Raw genomic sequence first — 11,258 nt, forward strand, 5'->3', positions numbered from 1 at the left:
TCAATGTGGTGACCCTGCATACCACTGCATGTTGTAGTATGCCAGTCGTTGATATAACATTCACGAAGTACCATTCCGCAAATATTACATCCCTCAGAGTAGTACAACAGAACATAGCAGGTCCATAACTCATTCATTTAATATTACAAACATGATACACATATTGTCTCGGAGCTCCTCTTGGGTCCTAAGAGGAATACTCCTGGGTTCGAGGCGAACCCAACTTAACTTACAATATAGAAGTTTCACTAAGTTATACATTTATTCTCTCGAGCAGCTAGTATTAAGAGTTCGGGCTGCTCGACTACTACTACTACTAGATGATTCTAGGCTTGATCTCCTCCGGAAGCCTCCCCGGTTCCGTAGACTATGAGGTTGTCTACGCCTTCAATACCTCCCGAGAGGTCTGGTTCTTCATAGCCCATGATCTCGGCTCCTTCAGGGTTGTCGTAGTTTTCCTCCAGACGATTCAGACAATCTAAGCAAGGGATTTAAGATTGGGATGAGTATGAGCGTACTCAACAAGTTCATTATAGAGAAGAGGTGTTTAATGCACTAGCTACGATATTAGACCAGAAAATCTAATACCAATGCAAGTTTTGATACACATTTCTTCAAGAGATTGCTTTTATTTCAAAGAGCTATGTCCGTCAGCCTTCACCGGTTTACTAGAACTTCATGGAGCTCCTTTCCGGCCGCGTTCGCAGCTTCCATATCCGGAACGGGGAGTGACAGTCACGGTTCTTTACACTCTGCGAGAGGTGTGTTGCTTTACCCATAAGAGATCTTAACCTTGGTGCCAACCGGGCAGCTTTCCCGTCCACACTTCCTTCGGTGTGAGGCCCGGTATAAGGTCTAGCCAATCATGTTCCTCCGCTACCTCGAACACCCACCCTTTGTTGCATGCCCCGACCCTGGGTCCATGCCGGTCCCATTATTCCCGTAGATTTCAGGGTGGACCCTGACCACGACGTCAATGCAGGGCTCTACCATACATTCCTATGCCGGTAGCTGCAACCCATCATAGACCGCAATACCGTGGGGACTTAGGACTCCCCAGCCTCACCGCTTGCTCCTTCGGGCGACAAGTGTACTACGGACAATGCCGTGGGGACTTAGGACTCCCCAGCCTCACCGCTTGCCCCCTTGGATTACAAGTGTACTACGGTAAAGCGCATCCGTTGATGAACGAGAGGTGGAAACACTTTTGACTACTCCGTCCCACTCCGGATCTTATGGTTAACACGGGTATTACGGCACAAGAATCACTGGCGACATTTGTTGTTTAATCCTAGATGGATATAACCCCTTGCAATGGAACCTCCACCATATCAACACAATCCATGGTTCCATTGCCCACCACATAGTCATATTCATAGTTATGAAAATAGTGGTTTTGGTTTTTATGCAATAGTGATAATCATAGTACTTTGCAAGTAATTTGATAAAGATACTCAAATGACATGAGCAAGTGATGAACTTGCTCGAACACCGCAAAGTTTTGCAGTTGGATGGTGTGGACTGACCCTTGTCCTCTGTTTCTGAAAAATAGCATCATTGTCCGATAAGGGCAATGGTTAAAGAAGCAATTATGCATGATTTCAGTTTTAGGGTTTGTTCCCCCCTTCCGATGATATTATTATTTCATGTAAGAGGTTAATACTAAGATTGATTTGGAGATACTCTGTTTAAAGTAAATTGCAACCTTCAAATGTTGTCAAGGTGTTTTTAAAATCCAATCGCATTAATGGACTTATTTTCTTTATTGAAAATAATATGTGTGATTTAAATCATTATTTAAATCATCAAATTAAGACTTATTCTTATTTGTCTTCAAAAATTCTCTTTGATATTTTATTTGGATAGAGAATTTTATACTGATCAATTTTCATATTTTTAATTATTTTTTTAGAGCTCTTATCAATTTTCTATTTAATTTCAAAGTTTCAGGTTTTAAATGAAATTGTGAAATGTCTATATTGCCCCTGGGCCCCACCTGTTAGGTGGCCCAACGGGTTAGGTCGCACCCGAGCCACCCTGTGGGCTCGGTCGGCCCACTCGCTCGCTCCTCTCTCCTCCGCACCGAAACCCTAATCCCCTTGCATCTCTGGCGATTCCGTGGTCGCCGCCGCCTTCGCTGAAATATTTCGGCCGTCTCCAGCCAACTCCGGCGGCGCGGTTGGTCGTAACAGAACCGCCGCTCAACGGCGGTCACGATGGTCTGCGTCAATTCGGTTCTTGTCGCCTCCTCGACTCGCCCCCGTCGCCACAGCTCGCCTACCGTGAGGTCCACGGCGATCTCTTCGCCGCCGATGCTCCTGGTGCCGTGGCGCCGCCGTGGTGATGCTGGCGTTGCGGCGAGATGGCGGCTGGGCTTGGCTTGGCCTGGCGCCGCCGTTCACCCGGCGTGTGCCACCGTGCCGCCATGGCTGCGCTTCTCTGCTTCGCCGGTAAGTGCTCCATCCTTTCCCTCTCTCTCTTGTCTGCTCTTCTTCTTCAACCTCTAGCTCTGGCCACGGCTGCTCCTCTTCGTGGAGATGCCTGCCGTGCAATTGCTCTGTTGCTGTGCCTAGCTAGTTGTGTATGCGTGTATGCTGCTGCGCTGCTGTGCTGTTGTGCTGCTTCTGTGCTTCCTAGCTACTTCTGTTCATGGTGATCTCCTGCTGTGGCCCTTCTGTAATTGCTCATGAGCATCCAGTGATGCTCATGGCCTACTGGCTTGCTCCTGCTATTGCTACTGCCACTTGGACATATTGTGTGTGCCTAATTCTGACCCTGGCTTGATTGCAGTGTGCAATTCTTGCAAATTTGCAAGAACTAGTGCCCTTGGGTGCTCTTTAGTGTGCTATAATTCATAGATATGCTCCCTTGAGCATGCTTGTGGGCTAGACAACACCATCCCTTGATGGTGTGCTTCTGCATACAATTATATATCATATATTTGATTGTGTGCTATTCCATTGTTCCTGTTCCGTGGCTATGTAATTTATCTCGGTTATTGTGTTGGTGCTAGACTTGGGCTGTGGTGATTTGTAACAAGAGCTAGTGAGGCTCTGATGATCAATTGATCATTTCTTGCTTGTGAGTAAGTGGGTGCTCCTCTCTGTGACTTACTGGTGCTCATCCAGTGCTATTTGTGCTTCCTACAGGCTTAGCCTGTGTGTGCTGGTGCTTGTCCAAGCATCAGTGACTGCTTGCAATGATCCTTTGGATCATCTGCAAGACTATGTGCATTAGTAGCTTGTCTGTTTCATTTATCTGCTTAATTTGCCTTGATATTTGGATAAATGATGTGAACTGTGACACAGTGATGATCATATCAATTAATTTGCTTGGGCTAGAGGGATGCCAACACTTGTTGGGGACCCTAGCCCACTCTGAACCCACCTGGGTGATGATGCATGTGCTGGGCTTGGTGGTTTGACTGTTTTGGTTGGTTGAGGTGGCCTCAGCAGCCATTCTTGGCTGCTCAGGAAGCTCCCACCCCTTGTTGGCTTGCTGTGGAATGACAACTGCTTTCCGGCTGATCCCTTTTTGTTGGAATAGCCAGTAGCCTTTGCTGTTGAAAACAAAATAGACATGGATTTGTCTACTGTCTGATGGTTAGTGAACCAGTTAGTTCTAGGTGAGTTTGGATGGCTATTTAGGATTAAATCCATGATGGATTTCTCTCGGTTGTGTCATCGTGTTGACACAACCAAGTGTTCCTCGGGTTGTTTTCCTTCTAGCTCTTGCTTAATTTGTCGGCACCAAATGGTTTTGCAACCAAGTGATGATACATCCGGGGTTTCATACCCTCTTTGCCTTTGTGATGCATGTGTATTCTTATTGATGAGCAAAGCCTCGTGTTTGCTCGGGTTCTTTTGTGTATACCTCACTCCCAGCTCCTAGAAATGTTGTTGATGTAGAGGATTTCTTCTGTTTTGGATTTATGATCTTGCCCTGCTCCTCCTGGCTTGCTGATGATGCTTGGTTACTTTCTGGTAATTGGGGCTAGGTGGGACAGCTCTGGCTGTTCACATGTTCTTGGTGTTCTTGAGCTGTTCTTGCTAGCTCTTGGTTTCTGGTGGACTTACCCAGTGAATTTTGCCGATGATCTAAGGTTCCTGGCGGTGGAAAAGGTTTTATATCACCTTTGTTGTGCTCACATGATCGACAGCTGAGCCTGGCATGCTTGAGTGACTTGATGACCCACAAGTATAGGGGATCGCAGCAGTCTTCGCGGGTAGTATAACCCAATTTATTGATTCGACACAAGGGGAGACAAAGAACACTTGGAAGCCTTAACAGCGGAGTTGTCAATTCAGCTGCACTGGAAACGAGACTTGCTCGCAAGAGTTTATCGATAGTAACAGCTTTATAGCGTAGCGTGTAGTGAAATAACAGCAGAGTAACAAAGACAACAGTAGTGATTTTAGTAAACAGCAGGATTAAAATACTGTAGGCACGGGGACGGATGACGGGCGTTGCATGGATGAGAGAAACTCATGTATAAATCATAGCAGGGCATTTGCAGATAATAATAAAACAGTGTCCAAGTACAAAGTAATCAATAGGCATGTGTTCCAATTATAGTCGTACGTGCTCGCAATGAGAAACTTGCACAACATCTTTTGTCCTACCAGCCGGTGGCAGCCGGGCCTCAAGGGAATCTATCGGATATTAAGGTACTCCTTTTAATAGAGTACCGGAGCAAAGCATTAACACTCCGTGAACACATGTGATCCTCACATCACTACCATCCCCTTCGGTTGTCCCGATTCTTGTCACTTCGGGGCCATTGGTTCCGGACAGCGACATGTGTATACAACTGATACGTCTCCAACGTATCTATAATTTCTGATGTCCCATGCTTGTTTTATGACAATACCAACATGTTTTGTTCACACTTTATATCATTTTTATGCGTTTTTCGGAACTAACCTATTGACGAGATGCCGAAAGGCCAGTTGCTGTTTTCTGCTGTTTTTGGTTTCAGAAATCCTAGTAAGGAAATATTTTCGGAATCGGACGAAATCAACTCCGGAGATCTTAGAATTCCCGGAAGCTTCCGGAACACCGAAGGAGAGTCGGAGGCGGGCAGCAGGGGGCCCACACCATAAGGCGGTGCCAGCCGCCTCCTTGCACCGCCTCTCCGCCTATATATTCGTCCTTGACCTAAAAACATCGACGGGTTCGACGGAAATAGAGAAAACCATCCAGAGCCGCCGCCATCGCGAAAGTCCAATTCGGGGGGACAGAAGTCGCTGTTCCGGCACCCAGCCGGGATGGGGAATTGCCCCCGGAGCCATCTCCACCGCCATCTTCACCGCCATCGCTGCCTCCATGATGAGGAGGGAGTAATCCACCCCCGAGGCTGAGGGCTCCGCTGTAGCTATGTGGTTCATCTCTCTCTCCCATGTACCTCAATACAATTATCTCATGAGCTGCTTTACATGATTGAGATTCATATGAGTTTTGTATCACAATTTATCTATGTGCTACTCTAGTGATGTTATTAAAGTAGTTTTATTCCTCCTGCACGGTGTAATGGTGACAGTGTGTGCATCCGTGTTAGTACTTGGCATATGCTATGATTATGATCTCTTGTAGATTATGAAGTTAACTATTGCTATGATAGTATTGATGTGATCTATTCCTCCTTTCTTAGCATGAAGGTGACAGTGTGCATGCTATGTTAGTACTTGGTTTAGTCGAATTGATCTATCTTACACTCTAAGGTTGTTTAAATATGAACATTGAATTGTGGAGCTTGTTAACTCCGGCATTGAGGGTTCGTGTAATCCTACGCAATGTGTTCATCATCCAACAAGAGAGTGTAGAGTATGCATTTATCTATTCTGTTATGTGATCAAAGTTGAGAGTGTCCACTAGTGAAAGTGTAATCCCTAGGCCTTGTTCCTAAATATCGCTATCGCTGCTTGTTTACTTGCTTTACTCGCGTTACTACTCGCTTGTTTACTGTCCCGGGCAAAGCACTTTTCTCGGTGCCGTTGCCACTTGCTCATATATATTCATACCACCCGTATTTCACTATCTCTTCGCCGAACTAGTGCACCTATTAGGTGTGTTGGGGACACAAGAGACTTCTTGCTTTGTGGTTGCAGGGTTGCATGAGAGGGATATCTTTGACCTCTTCCTCCCTGAGTTCGATAAACCTTGGGTGATCCACTTAAGGGAAACTTGCTGCTGTCCTACAAACCTCTGCTCTTGGAGGCCCAACACTGTCTACAGGAAAAGGAGGGGGCGTAGACATCAAGCTATTTTCTGGCGCCGTTGCCGGGGAGGAAAGGTAAAAGGTACTCACACTCCGGATCTCGGCTACTAAGCTATTTTCCGGCGCATTGTAAGTACTCGAAGCTATTTCCTTTAGATCCTGCAATTGCATCTTTTTGTTTCTTGTTTACACTGGTTTGGCATAATGGACAAAAATGAGCTTCTTATACTATTTCCTGATTTAAAACATGGATTGTTTGATGCGAAAATTAAAAAACCTATGGAATCTTATTTGCATGCTGGTAGTAATATTAGTATGAACGCTTTGAACACCATTGTTGATAATGATATAGAAAGTTCTAAGCTTGGGGAAGCTGGTTTTCATGATCTTTTTAGTCCCCCAAGAATTGAGGAGAAAATTTTCTTTGATGATACTTTGCCTCCAATTTATGATGATTATAATGATAGTAGTCTTTTGTTACCGCCTGTTATGGAGGATGAATTTGATTATGATTACAATATGCCTCCTATATTTGATGATGAGAATAATAATGATAGCTACTTTGTTGAATTTGCTCCCACTACAACTAATAAAATTGACTATGCCTATGTGGAGAGTAATAATTTTATGCATGAGACTCATGATAAGAATGCTTTATGTGATAGTTATATTGTTGAGTTTGCTCATGATGCTACTGAAAGTTATTATGAGAGAGGAAAATATGGTTGTAGAAATTTTCATGTTACTAAAATACCTCTCTATGTGCTGAAATTTTTGAAGCTACACTTGTTTTATCTTCCTATGCTTGTTACTTTGCTCTTCATGAACTTGTTTATTTACAAGATTCCTATGCATAGGAATCATGTTATACTTAAATGTGTTTTGAATTTGCCTCTTGAAGCTCTCTTTTTCTTCAAATACTATTTCTTGCGGGTGCATCACCAAAACTGCTGAGCCCATCTTAATGGCTATAAAGAAAGAACTTCTTGGGAGATAACCCATGTGTTATTTTGCTACAGTACTTTGTTTTATATTTGTGTCTTGGAAGTTGTTTACTACTGTAGCAACCTCTCCTTATCTTAGTTTTGTGTTTTGTTGTGCCAAGTGAAGCCTCTAATCGAAGGTTGATACTAGATTTGGATTTCTGCGCAGAAACAGATTTCTATCTGTCACGAATCTGGGCTGTTTTCTCTGTAGGTAACTCAGAAAAATATGCCAATTTATGTGCGCGTTCCTCAGATATGTACGCAACTTTCATTAGTTTTGAGTTTTCTGATCTGAGCAACGGAAGTATTTATTAGAAATTCGTCTTTACGGACTATTCTGTTTTGACAGATTCTGCCTTTTATTTCGCATTGCTTCTTTCGCTGTGTTGGGTGGATTTCTTTGTTCCATTACCTTCCAGTAGCTTTGAGCAATGTCCAGAAGTGTTAAGAATGATTGTGTCACCTCTGAACATGTGATTTTTTGATTATGTACTAACCCCTCTAATGAAGTTTATGAGAAGTTTGGTGTGAAGGAAGTTTTCAAGGGTCAAGAGAGGAGGATGATATACTATGATCAAGAAGAGTGAAAGCTCTAAGCTTGGGGATGCCCCGGTGGTTCACCCCTGCATATATCAAGAAGACTCAAGCGTCTAAGCTTGGGGATGCCCAAGGCATCCCCTTCTTCATCGACAAATTATCGAGTTCCTTCTCTTGAAACTATATTTTTATTCGGTCACATCTTATGTACTTTACTTGGAGCGTCTGTATGTTTCTTGTTTTTGTTTTTATTTGAATAAATACTTGTGTGGGAGAGAGACACGCTCCGCTGGTTCGTATGAACACATGTGTTCTTAGCTTTTAATGTTCATGGCGAAGGTTGAAACTGCTTCGTTAATTGTTATATGGTTGGAAACGGAAAATGCTACATGTAGTAATTGGTATGATGTCTTGAATAACTTGATACTTGGCAATTGTTGTGCTCTTGTTTAAACTCTTGCATCATATACTTTGCACCTATTAGTGAACAAATACATAGAGCTTGTTAAAATTTGGATTGCATGAGTGGTTTCTCTAGAGTCTAGACATTTTCTAGTAAGGTGTTTGAACAACAAGGAAGACGATGTATAGTCTTATAATGCTTGTAATATGTCTTTTATGTAAGTTTTGATGTACTAGTTTATGCTTGTGTTTGCTTAAAACAACATTGCTAGCCTAAGCCTTGTATCGAGAGGGATTACTTCTCATGCATCCGAAACCCTTGAGCCAACCACTATGCCATTCGAGTCCACCATACCTACCTACTACATGGTATTTCTCCGCCATTCCAAAGTAAATTGCTTGAAGTGCTACCTTTAAATTTCTATTCTCCACCTTCACAATATATAGCTCATGGGACAAATAGCTTAAAAACTATTGTGGTATTGAATATGTACTTATGCACTTTATCTCTTATTAAGTTGCTTGTTGTGCGATAACCATGTTCCTGGGGACGCCATCAACTACTCTTTGTTGAATATCATGTGAGTTGCTATGCATGTTCGTCTTGTCTGAAGTAAGAGCGATCTACCACCTTATGGTTAGAGCGTGCATATTGTTAGAGAAGAACATTGGGCCGCTAACTAAAGCCATGATTCATGGTGGAAGTTTCAGTTTTGGACATATATCCTCAATCTCATATGAGAAAATTATTAATTGTTGCTACATGCTTATGCATAAAAGAGGAGTCCATTATCTCGTTGTCTATGTTGTCCCGGTATGGATGTCTAAGTTGAGAATAATCAAAAGCGAGAAATCCAAAATGCGAGCTTTCTCCTTAGACCTTTGTACAGGCGGCATAGAGGTACCCCATTGTGACACTTGGTTAAAACATGTGTATTGCGATGATCCGGTAGTCCAAGCTAATTAGGACAAGGTGCGGGCACTATTAGTATACTATGCATGAGGCTTGCAACTTGTAAGATACAATTTACATGATACATATGCTTTATTACTACCGTTGACAAAATTGTTTCTTGTTTTCAAAATCAAAGCTCTAGCACAAATATAGCAATCGATGCTTTTCCTCTATGGAGGACCATTCTTTTACTTTTATGTTGAGTCAGTTCACCTATTTCTCTCCATCTCAAGAAGCAAACACTTGTGTGAACTGTGCATTGATTCCTACATATTTGCATATTGCATTTGTTATATTGCTTTGTATTGACAACTATCCATGAGATATACATGTTACAAGTTGAAAGCAACCGCTGAAACTTAATCTTCCATTGTGTTGCTTCAATACCTTTACTAAGAATTTATTGCTTTATGAGTAACTCTTATGCAAGACTTATTGATGCTTGTCTTGAAAGTACTATTCATGAAAAGTCTTTGCTATATGATTCAATTGTTTACTCATTGCATTTACCTTGTTTCGAATTGCTGCATTCATCTCATATGCTTTACGATAGTATGATTAAGATTATGTTGGTAGCATGTCACCTCAGAAATTATCTTTTATCGTTTACCTACTCGAGGACGAGTAGGAACTAAGCTTGGGGATGCTGATACGTCTCCAACGTATCTATAATTTCTGATGTCCCATGCTTGTTTTATGACAATACCAACATGTTTTGTTCACACTTTATATCATTTTTATGCGTTTTCCGGAACTAACCTATTGACGAGATGCCGAAAGGCCAGCTTGTCGTTTTACGCTGTTTTTGGTTTCAGAAATCCTAGTAAGGAAATATTTTCGGAATCGGACGAAATCAACTCCGGAGATCTTAGAATTCCCGGAAGCTTCCGGAACACCGAAGGAGAGTCGGAGGCGGGCAGCAGGGGGCCCACACCATAAGGCGGCGCGGGTGGCCCCCTGGCCACGCCAGCCTATGGTGTGGGGGCCCCAGCCGCCTCCTTGCGCCGCCTCTCCGCCTATATATTCGTCCTTGACCTAAAAACATCGACGGGTTCGACGGAAACAGAGAAAACCATCCAGAGCCGCCGCCATCGCGAAAGTACAATTCAGGGGGACAGAAGTCGCTGTTCCGGCACCCAGCCGGGACGGGGAATTGCCCCCGGAGCCATCTCCACCGCCGTCTCCACCGCCATCTTCACCGCCAACGCTGCCTCCATGATGAGGAGGGAGTAATCCACCCCCGAGGCTGAGGGCTCCGCTGTAGTTATGTGGTTCATCTCTCTCTCCCATGTACCTCAATACAATAATCTCATGAGCTGCTTTACATGATTGAGATTCATATGAGTTTTGTATCACAATTTATCTATGTGCTACTCTAGTGATGTTATTAAAGTAGTTTTATTCCTCCCGCACTGGTGTAATGGTGACAAGTGTGTGCATCCTTGTTAGTACTTGGCATATGCTATGATTATGATCTCTTGTAGATTATGAAGTTAACTATTGCTATGATAGTATTGATGTGATCTATTCCTCCTTTCTTAGCATGAAGGTGACAGTGTGCATGCTATGTTAGTACTTGGTTTAGTCGTATTGATCTATCTTACACTCTAAGGTTATTTAAATATGAACATTGAATTGTGGAGCTTGTTAACTCCGGCATTGAGGGTTCGTGTAATCCTACGCAATGTGTTCATCATCCAACAAGAGAGTGTAGAGTATGCATTTATCTATTCCGTTATGTGATCAAAGTTGAGAGTGTCCACTAGTGAAAGTGTAATCCCTAGGCCTTGTTCCTAAATATCGCTATCGCTGCTTGTTTACTTGTTTTATCGCGTTACTACTGCTGCGTTACTACCGCTTGTTTACTATCCTGGGCAAAGCACTTTTCCGGTGCCGTTGCCACTGCTCATATATATTCATACCACCTGTATTTCACTATCTCTTCGCCGAACTAGTGCACCTATTAGGTGTGTTGGGGACACAAGAGACTTCTTGCTTTGTGGTTGCGGGGTTGCATGAGAGGGATATCTTTGACCTCTTCCTCCCCGAGTTCGATAAACCTTGGGTGATCCACTTAAGGGAAACTTGCTGCTGTCCTACAAACCTCTGCTCTTGGAGGCCCAACATCGTCTACAAGAATAGAAGCTCCCGTAGACATCGT

The sequence above is a fragment of the Lolium rigidum genome, chromosome 3, assembly GCF_022539505.1.
Source record: "Lolium rigidum isolate FL_2022 chromosome 3, APGP_CSIRO_Lrig_0.1, whole genome shotgun sequence".
NCBI classification, from domain to species: Eukaryota; Viridiplantae; Streptophyta; class Magnoliopsida; order Poales; family Poaceae; genus Lolium; species Lolium rigidum.